Source organism: Micropterus dolomieu, linkage group LG20 (genome assembly GCF_021292245.1).
Source record: "Micropterus dolomieu isolate WLL.071019.BEF.003 ecotype Adirondacks linkage group LG20, ASM2129224v1, whole genome shotgun sequence".
Lineage (NCBI taxonomy): Eukaryota > Metazoa > Chordata > Actinopteri > Centrarchiformes > Centrarchidae > Micropterus > Micropterus dolomieu.
This window is the reverse complement of record NC_060169.1, coordinates 9,879,951-9,888,917: the sequence shown is the minus strand read 5'-3', so window position 1 is coordinate 9,888,917 and position 8,967 is coordinate 9,879,951.

The following is an 8,967-nucleotide window of genomic DNA, read 5'->3' as shown; positions in this document are numbered from 1 at the left end:
AGAAAGCACACACATGCAACCCCACTCACACACTCAGACACACACACACAGATCCAGTGGACCCTGGGGAGCAGTTAGGATGCTGGGCAGGGAAAGGATGCAGGAGGGGAGTGAAGTGGTGGTAAGATGTCAAATAAAGTGTCATCTCTTATTGTGTCAATGAAGTAATTCCCTTTTAAAGGCTTGACCCTTCGCCCTGGAGGAGCTCGGGCCAATTGCGCAGCATACTGGAGGAGCCATGACGTTATAACAAATGGCTCAACTGAGGGGGGAGGGTGCTACGCAGGACCCACCCTGGACCATACACCACTTGACCAGGCAAAGGATGCGTCCAAATCAAGTACAAATAGCCCACACTTTCCGAATCAATTGTTTATCTCAGACTAAGTATTTAAGTTTTATTATAATTTTGATAAATCTAGAGATTACTAAATGCAAATACAACAGTTTATCTGATTATTAAATCATGTTATATAAATGTTTCTTAAAAGAGAGTAAGGTCTCACTAAACAACAGCCCCCTTTCAATTTAACTGCATTTCACTCCCAGCCTTAGTAGTAGCTCAGTTTACCACTAGGGGGTAGTATTATATGTATTGACTTAAAGAACAGTAGCTCTCTATATGATACTCTGACTTCCTGGCACAGGACTATTCAGCTTTGACCTAATATGCTTTTGGCAAATACACTCACAACTTCCCACATGGCCATACAATGCTAAACTTTAAGACAGTGTAATGACACTTGATTCTGAGGGTTTATGGCAAAAAATGATGGCTGTATGCGTGTGTGTGTGTGTGTGTGTGTGTGTGTGTGTGTGTGCGCGCGCATGTCAGAGTGCTTGACAGGCTGAGGCCTGCTGTGATTCTGAGGTGGTCAACTTATGACCTGTAATTACATTGGTACTTTGCTCTCACATCTCACCGGAGCAGGTTGGTCTCGGATACTTCAATTACCTCATTTCAATTCCTCTGTTGCTCTCACATGCCCAGCAAAATTATAATGATAGTTCAAGGAATTAACTGATTCAAATTTTACTACATGTGCTACAACACATTTTGCCAAAAGAAAGCCTATACAGAAAAAAAGTTACAAGAATACAAAATAGATTAAGTAGATAGATAACCGATAGATAATAGATTAAATATAATATTTTTTTAATTGTTGCATTCTTAATAACAGGCAGGATGTTTTGGGAAAAAAATAAAACCTGAGCCCTCATGCATCCTCATAGAAATCCTTGCACCTGTTTCAATATGCAGACATTACAATACTTAAACAAGGGAAGCTTGAGAAAACAGCACAGCAAGGCCAATAACAATGCCCGACGCATTCTTTGAAAATGGTTTGCATCCATTTGCATTCAAACTTGTTGTAAAATAGAGAAGAGCAGAAGATCTATCTATTGGGGCATATTTGAAGGTTGGGTCCAGGTCGCATATGTTTGCCCTTGTATAGCTCTGTCACATTGTGGTGTAACGGTGCCTCAGCTGCAGAATTGCAGTTTTTAATGAAAAAGTGGGGGCCGCCACATCCAGGTAAGACCCCTTGAGGTTGCATTTCCAGGGCTTTGTTATATCCAACAATGAGGCAGTGTGGACACGCGTATACACACGTGCACACACTCACACACGCATAGATTTAACCAGACAATGATACCTACAGTCGTGGCTGATAATACACACATGTATTTCCCTGTAAAAAGCAAATGTTGGACTTATTTTTGATAATCTGACAGGCATCAGAAATTAAATGTAGTGTGAGGGAACATCTGAGGTTATTAAATGCTTGGCAAAAATGTATCTTTGGAAATGGCAGAAAATCATATTTTATACTATTTTTTGGTAATAATAAAAAACAGACAGACAGACATTTTTGAGTTCTCTGTGGGGTTCAAGGCCAGACTTGTTAAGTCATATTGCTATTAGTTGTAATGGCTCAATATTCTACAGTTTAATTAAAAAATTAATCATAATAATATATTTTTAGAAATGTCTAATGTGTAAGCTTTGTATCAGTAAAGCTAAGTGGTGATAATAGAGCATACCAGTGATTTTGGAATTCTATTAGTAATGTGTAAAAAATAAAATTAAAAAAACAGTACAAAATAAGTTTTATTATTATTATTATTTTATAAAATGCTTCCCAAACTTTTTTTTAATTTGGTGGGATATTTGTTTGAGCAGAAGGTTGTGCACGGAGATGTAACTTAACCACTTACACTATACCTCTAAGTGGCTCACCTGCAACTACTCTTTGACAATCACATCTGAGTTAGTTTGTATTTAACATGACACATTCATCCCAATAATTTACATCATTTTAATCATAAACAGGATGAGGGATTCAATTATTTAGGAGGAGCAGAATAGATAGTAGAGAATAGCTTGTACTGTGTCTATATCACATGCTGTGTCCAGTGGACACCTTATGAATTATACCCAGAACAACTCGAAAGAGCTTATCAGTAAGCTGTGGTGTTCCAGAACCACTGATTCAATCCACACTCTTCACAAACACTATGGCTTAATGTTAGCCAACGACATGTTGGGCAGTTCAGAAACTGTATGGTGCCACCCATAGACACTGACAGGACAACTGACCCTGGCTGCTTAAAATTACCTGCTCAGAAATTCCCAAACTGCAAATTATTGGCACGTTGTGCACTCTCTCTGGCATTTTATAACAAATGAAGCTTAAATCTTCTGCAACCACCTGTTTACAGTAAAAGTAAAATAAAGATTAAACCAACATTTTGGCTCATGACCAACTAATGGACATGTCTAAGCATGTCCATGAGTTGTTAGCAGTTCCACCAGTCCCCTTTAAACTTTTCAGATAATTTCTTTTAAATAACTGTTTGAGGGCCAAAGAGGTAAACCGATCTGAGTTTCACAAAATAAAGTCCAAACAATGAATTTATTTCTTTTCTCTCCCATTAATTGTCTCACGGCCCCTCAGATTTATCCCTTTGATGTTGGGAACAACTGGACTACATATCTTTATAAAAGTTATTAAAACTCGCTCCTCCTCGAGCAACTACAACAGTAAAATAATAATAAAACCAATAATGTTATCATATGTCAGGTTATATATATATATCAGTTAAAGTTTATTGGTTTTTAGTATTAACAAAAATATTCTCAATAAACAGGCTTTCTCTACTTATTAGTTGGCTTTTGATAACTCACTATTATTACGTAATAGTCTGTATTTTGAAGGTTAAACAGACAAGTGCATCACTTCATGCTAACGGTAAAGCTTAAATACACACTCAGGCTGCATGGTGGCCTAGTGGATAGCACTGTAGCCTCCCAGCAAGAAGGTCCCGGGTTTGCTCACTGCCCACTGCTCCCTTCAGGGATGGGTTAAATGCAGAGAATGAATCTTGCTACATGTATTTGTATGTGACATGTATTTGTATGTTTGTATGTAAAGTACCTTTACTTTTCAACAGATGCTACGGAGGGAATTGGAACCATAAAAACGCTGTGCATCCACTATTGGTTATTGTGTGCAGAGGGTCACACAGGATAACGATTTGAGTGTGTTGGCAGTCAGGAGAATCTCATCTGACAGGAAGTACCAACACAAACCAACCCCACTACAACTTTTCACTGACTCACCTCAGTATCAGGTAAGTTGCCTGCCATAAATGAATGGCCTACTTAATTTAACCACACCTCATTCTGATCACAATAACATAATAATATGACATTTTATTGAGAAACATTTTTTTCTCCAGGGAGGTCAGAGGTCAAGTTAGTGACAGCACAGTTTCATTGTAGCTGCTAGGATATTACTTTTTGAAGGGACTAAAATGATGAATGCTTTTTATGTAACTGGAAATTAAGCAAATATAGAAAAATGTACAGAATATATAGGTTTAGGGAAACAAATTGGTTAAAATGAATTACTTTGAAGACACTTAGCTTTAAAGAAATATTGCCAGGTTTTAAGGATTCATTCAATAGTGTCTTGATAAATATTTATTGATAAATGTAATGAATACACATACATTACAAGTACTACACTTCAATAATATACAATTTCTAAGCTAATAAATAATAAATATACTGTAATCACTGTGATTTTGTGGGTGCAGTACATAATGTCTCCTCACAATATACAAGGCATAAAGTAGATTTATTTAAAATTTTACAGCACAGGGTTGTCTAACCAATTCTTCTTTCTTTCATAATATTACTCCTTTTCTTTATTACTTTTGCTGTTCAGTTCATTGTGTTGGGCTATATATGACATGTGAGCACTGACCATGATGAGTTCTTTCACACACCAAAGGTCAGAGGCATCACTTACAGAAAGAGAAGGACCCCCCAAACACTCACTAAGTCATTTACCCCATTCCCTATCAATTATTGACATGCAGTTGTCAAGTTGAAAAGCCAGCCAGACTTTCCGTTGATCTGTTTGATGAATATTTCAGCTGACAAACAGGCCACCTGACACTGCACCAAAGCAATATGTGGTTAGAGAGAGGTCGCTCATCTTGGCCACACTCATGCACATATGCATGCACGTGTATATACAGTTGTTATTGTTACTATTCTGTTCTAAATGTTTTATTTACTGTTTATTTACATTGATTTCCTCCTGGATTGTGTGTTTTTCACCTTTTATTTACACTCAAAAAATGCATATTTTAATATATATATTTACTTACAGTTTGACAAGCAAAAAAAAAAAAATGCAGCTGGTGGAATATGCATTTACTCAAGTACATGTATTTAACAACAATTTTGAGGCGTGTTATGCTACTTTATGCTACTGCACTACTACATTTCAAAGGCAAATGTTCTTTCCAGCTACAGTATAGATACCAATTACTTTGCAGTTTCGTACACACAAAACCAGTGTTAAACACAAAAAAATACAAATCATTGTTATAGGTTATCACAGTAATTCAACATTAAAATAAGTAATCATAATTAAGTATTATACAATATAACATCCTGCTGAATACGAATTACTTTAACTTTTGATTCTAATTCTTCTGTACTTTTACTTACGTATAATTTTGAAAACAGGACTTTTACTTGAAACTGGATGTTTTTACAATGTAGTATTTACAAAACTATTCTTCACTGTCATCATAGTGGGGGGCTGGCATGACCTCTTTTAGCATTTTTTTGCAATGGCTTTTAAACGACCTGAATAATGTGGCAAAACGTAGTTACTTATTTATGTTCATTAGTATATAAAATAGGAGAAAACAAAAAGCTTCATGAACTAGCCTCTTGGTCTTAATTAGCCCTATGTGACCTTAGCACTCTGTATGTCTCTCTATGATTCAGTCACAGCATTCCCTGTGCAAACCATAGGAGAAAAGTCAAAACTTTATTTTGTACGTCATACAGTAATAAGTCTGTCTGTCCAGAAAGATAAAATGTCTGCATGGGGCATAACCAATGTTTAAATCCTATATTTCTGCAGACAGAGCAGAGCTGAACATGGAAGTATAGATTTAAAAGTTGGCTTCTGCCTGAGCAAACCTTTCATCATTCCGTGCAGAAAGCAGACATCTGTGAGATCATGAAAACACCTTTTGAGGACGCAACCAACTGTTAGAAAAGGTAAATAAAGTAAAATTTTGACTTTTCCACACTACATATACTGTACATAGTGCTGAGATCATACATGGTGGCAGTTTTCCTCATGAGTTTACGTGGAAGGGGAAATTATGCATCATGGGATTCAGCAAAATTGAAACCTACATCGTGATTTCTGGGCTGAACCTACCAGTTGTGTAATGTATGTTCATGACAAAAAAAAATGCTTCACAAAAGAGAAATTCAATTTCAAATTTCAAGAAAAGTTAAATATTTAAGAGCTTTAGGCATTTTTGTTGTATCATGTGAAAAACAATATCACATAGTCACAGCTTGCATTAAATAAAGTCAGTTGACCACAGCATGAAAGAAGAGCCACTAGAGCTCAGGTGAACTGGTGATGTGTTATTTATATCAGCCTCTGTTCAAAAGCAGCCTCTATGGAGAAGACACACCCCATAAATTTTTCTATGGCCCCTATGAGCAGGTCAGGAAGGCACCAATATTTCCTCTTTATTAGAAACAACAGAAACAACATGCCGCCATAAAAGGGACCTCAGGGGTGAATCTGAAAAACGAGGAATGGCGGGGAAAGCATGCTGCTCCGAGAGCTGAGAGGTAGTCACGCAATCCATTTCTTCCAACGTGCTTGTCCATGTATTGGTGCATTTCCCTCATAACTCTCACACCAGTGACTCACAAACTCTCCATGCTTCATCACAGGTCAACTTGGAGATGAACTTTAAAGGAAGATGTAACAAATGATCGCAGCCTCTCAGGCAATTCATATCTTCTGAAGTGCCATAACCCTCTACATATCCTGACCTCAATTTGGAGTCTGTGTGTTGAAGGCCCATCTGAGGGAGATGGTATCGATCTGAGCAGGGACTCTGGCAGCATCAATAAACAACAGGCTTCAGGCTTCAAGGCTGAGGAGACACATCTTTATTTCAGCCGGAGGGTTTGCATCTGGATACCTGAGTGGGATGTGGCCCTGGACAGATGGTGGGACACGTTTTTCTTGCTGAACTCACAGCAGCTCCAGCCTCTTTGTGAGACCAAAGCCAGTAATATCTTCCTTACTGTTGGTTCTATCAAGGTAAATAAGGCCTTAAACTAAAACCTCACACATTTTTACTTAATAATTACCACTAATGTTAAGGGACATTGTAAATAGAAAGCTACCAAGTAACAGTCAATATCTGCGAGGACGATCAATGCTTAACCAGCAAACAAATAGTATTTCAAGATCTTCTATATCAGCATTACAGTGAAGGAAGACAATCAATAAACACAATAAGCCAACCAATACATTTGACATAGACTAATGAAATAACAATTATAAGAGGAGGAAGAGGAAGAAGAAGAGGAAGAAGGAGCCAATGCAGGCTGCATTTGGAGTTACACACAAACAAAAACCACAATTAAAAATAAAATAGTAAATAAGTAATAGGCAATCTTGCTTGACAATTTTGCTGCTGTCTTGTTTACTTGCTTTTCCCTCTTTGCTGAGAAAGTTAAATAAGTGTGCCTCATATATTTAGAGTCAAACTGAGCTCACTTTCCGCTAAGCAGCTTGTCAATAGCAAGATAAGAGGTACGGGGCAAGAGAGGAGGTCTGATAAAATGGCTTTTAATTACCAGACAGTGAATGCTGGTCTTCCTTTTCCACTTTCTCCTCCCAGATAATTCAAGAGTTTGATTTCTGATAATGTGGATTGCTGACTGGGCTTCACTATTGCCCCTAAAGCAGAAGGACCTAACGTCAAGTCCTGGGAGAATATGTTTGACGACGTGCCATATAGATCCTCTGCTTTTCATCAGAGGCCAGTGCTGGTGGAGGCATTAATCAGAACACTTGATAGCCCGGCTTTGTTTTCCCCTTTACTCTCCTGTAACAATTAGGCAAAGTAATAATTTCAGGCATGACATGGAAATCAGGGGGTCTTTAACCCAGCTGTTGTTACACATGTAAGAGATTAGATAAGTTCAAAGCAGGTCGATGCAATGAACTTCTAACCTCTGTGTGTGTACAGTTTATGTCTGGGATAGATAGATAGATAGATAGATATGAGGTACATGTACTTTACTTGAGTGTTCCTATTTTGTGCTTTTGTTTTAATAGCATTTAATAAATAATGCACTTTATAAATTAAACTACCCAATAGAATATAATTAGGCTATACCTAACAAAATACATCTGAATAGGGTGATTCTGCATCTCTTACTTTTGATACTTTTTGTACAATATATGTTAAGAATTCTGTACTTAAAAAAAAGCAACACAATTTTTACAATTTAGTATCACTACTTTTACTCATAAAAAGGATCAGAGTAGACAGTATTTTCCCTTTCCTTTTTGAACACCTCCCTTACCTTTTAAACATGGTGTAACAACTAATAGAGACGTTCAGCCTCAGGCCAACAAGAGGTGGAGACTTTTGTTTTAGCAGCCACTGTAACCAAACCTACTGCAATGGCTGGCACAGCACATGTCTCATTGATGTTGTTAAGTGCCACATGTCCTGCCAGATCTCAGCCATGGGGAGACAGAACAAGCTTTAACAAGTTCTTATCATCACACAGAACCCCAGTGAAATGACTTGGGTATCAGCTCTGTGAGCAGAGCGCTGTAAATCAACAGTGAAAGAGACTTAATTTTGCCCAAGGATGTTTTGTTGTTGGAACTGCAATCAGAGCTCTTAGGTGAGCGGGCAGAGAGACTGATGCAGCACCTCAATCATAAGGCCAGTTTTAAGTGCCCCTGCATTTTACATTCAACTATACACTAATGATTCATGCCCAGTGGAAACTTTTAAATACTAATGCTGTGTTAATGTTGAGTAAAAGAGGCAAAACATCTTTGAATACTTGAAAAGCCGTGGTCATGAGGGCACATAATTCTCTGTACACCTCCTACTTTTAAAAAATTGGTTTTGCTTGGGTGGATTGTCAATATGAATGAGGAGCCTTGCCAATTTTTCTCTACAGCCCTGTGTGAGAAGACGATTCATAAAACATACAAATATTGTTCAAACATTTACAGGAGCGATCTATAGTAATTTCTAAAAGAATATTTACCCATTAGACACCCACCCATTATAACCCAAGAAAGCTGTGTAGTCATTGATCTGACATCAATGTCATTTACAGCAAAAGTAGTTCAAGGTGCAACATACTCTTTTGATTGAGGGTTCAATGATTCCAATTCAGTATAAAAGCTGTGTCACCTAGTGTTCCCCTAATGCACTTTTCTATACAACTTTCTAGTCCAAAGCAGAGTCCTAGGATGACATGTTGGTTTTGTTGGATAAATACAAAAACTGTATTTTTATATTTTAAATCACTTTCACAATAGTTCCTATATAATATATATATATATATATATATATATATAT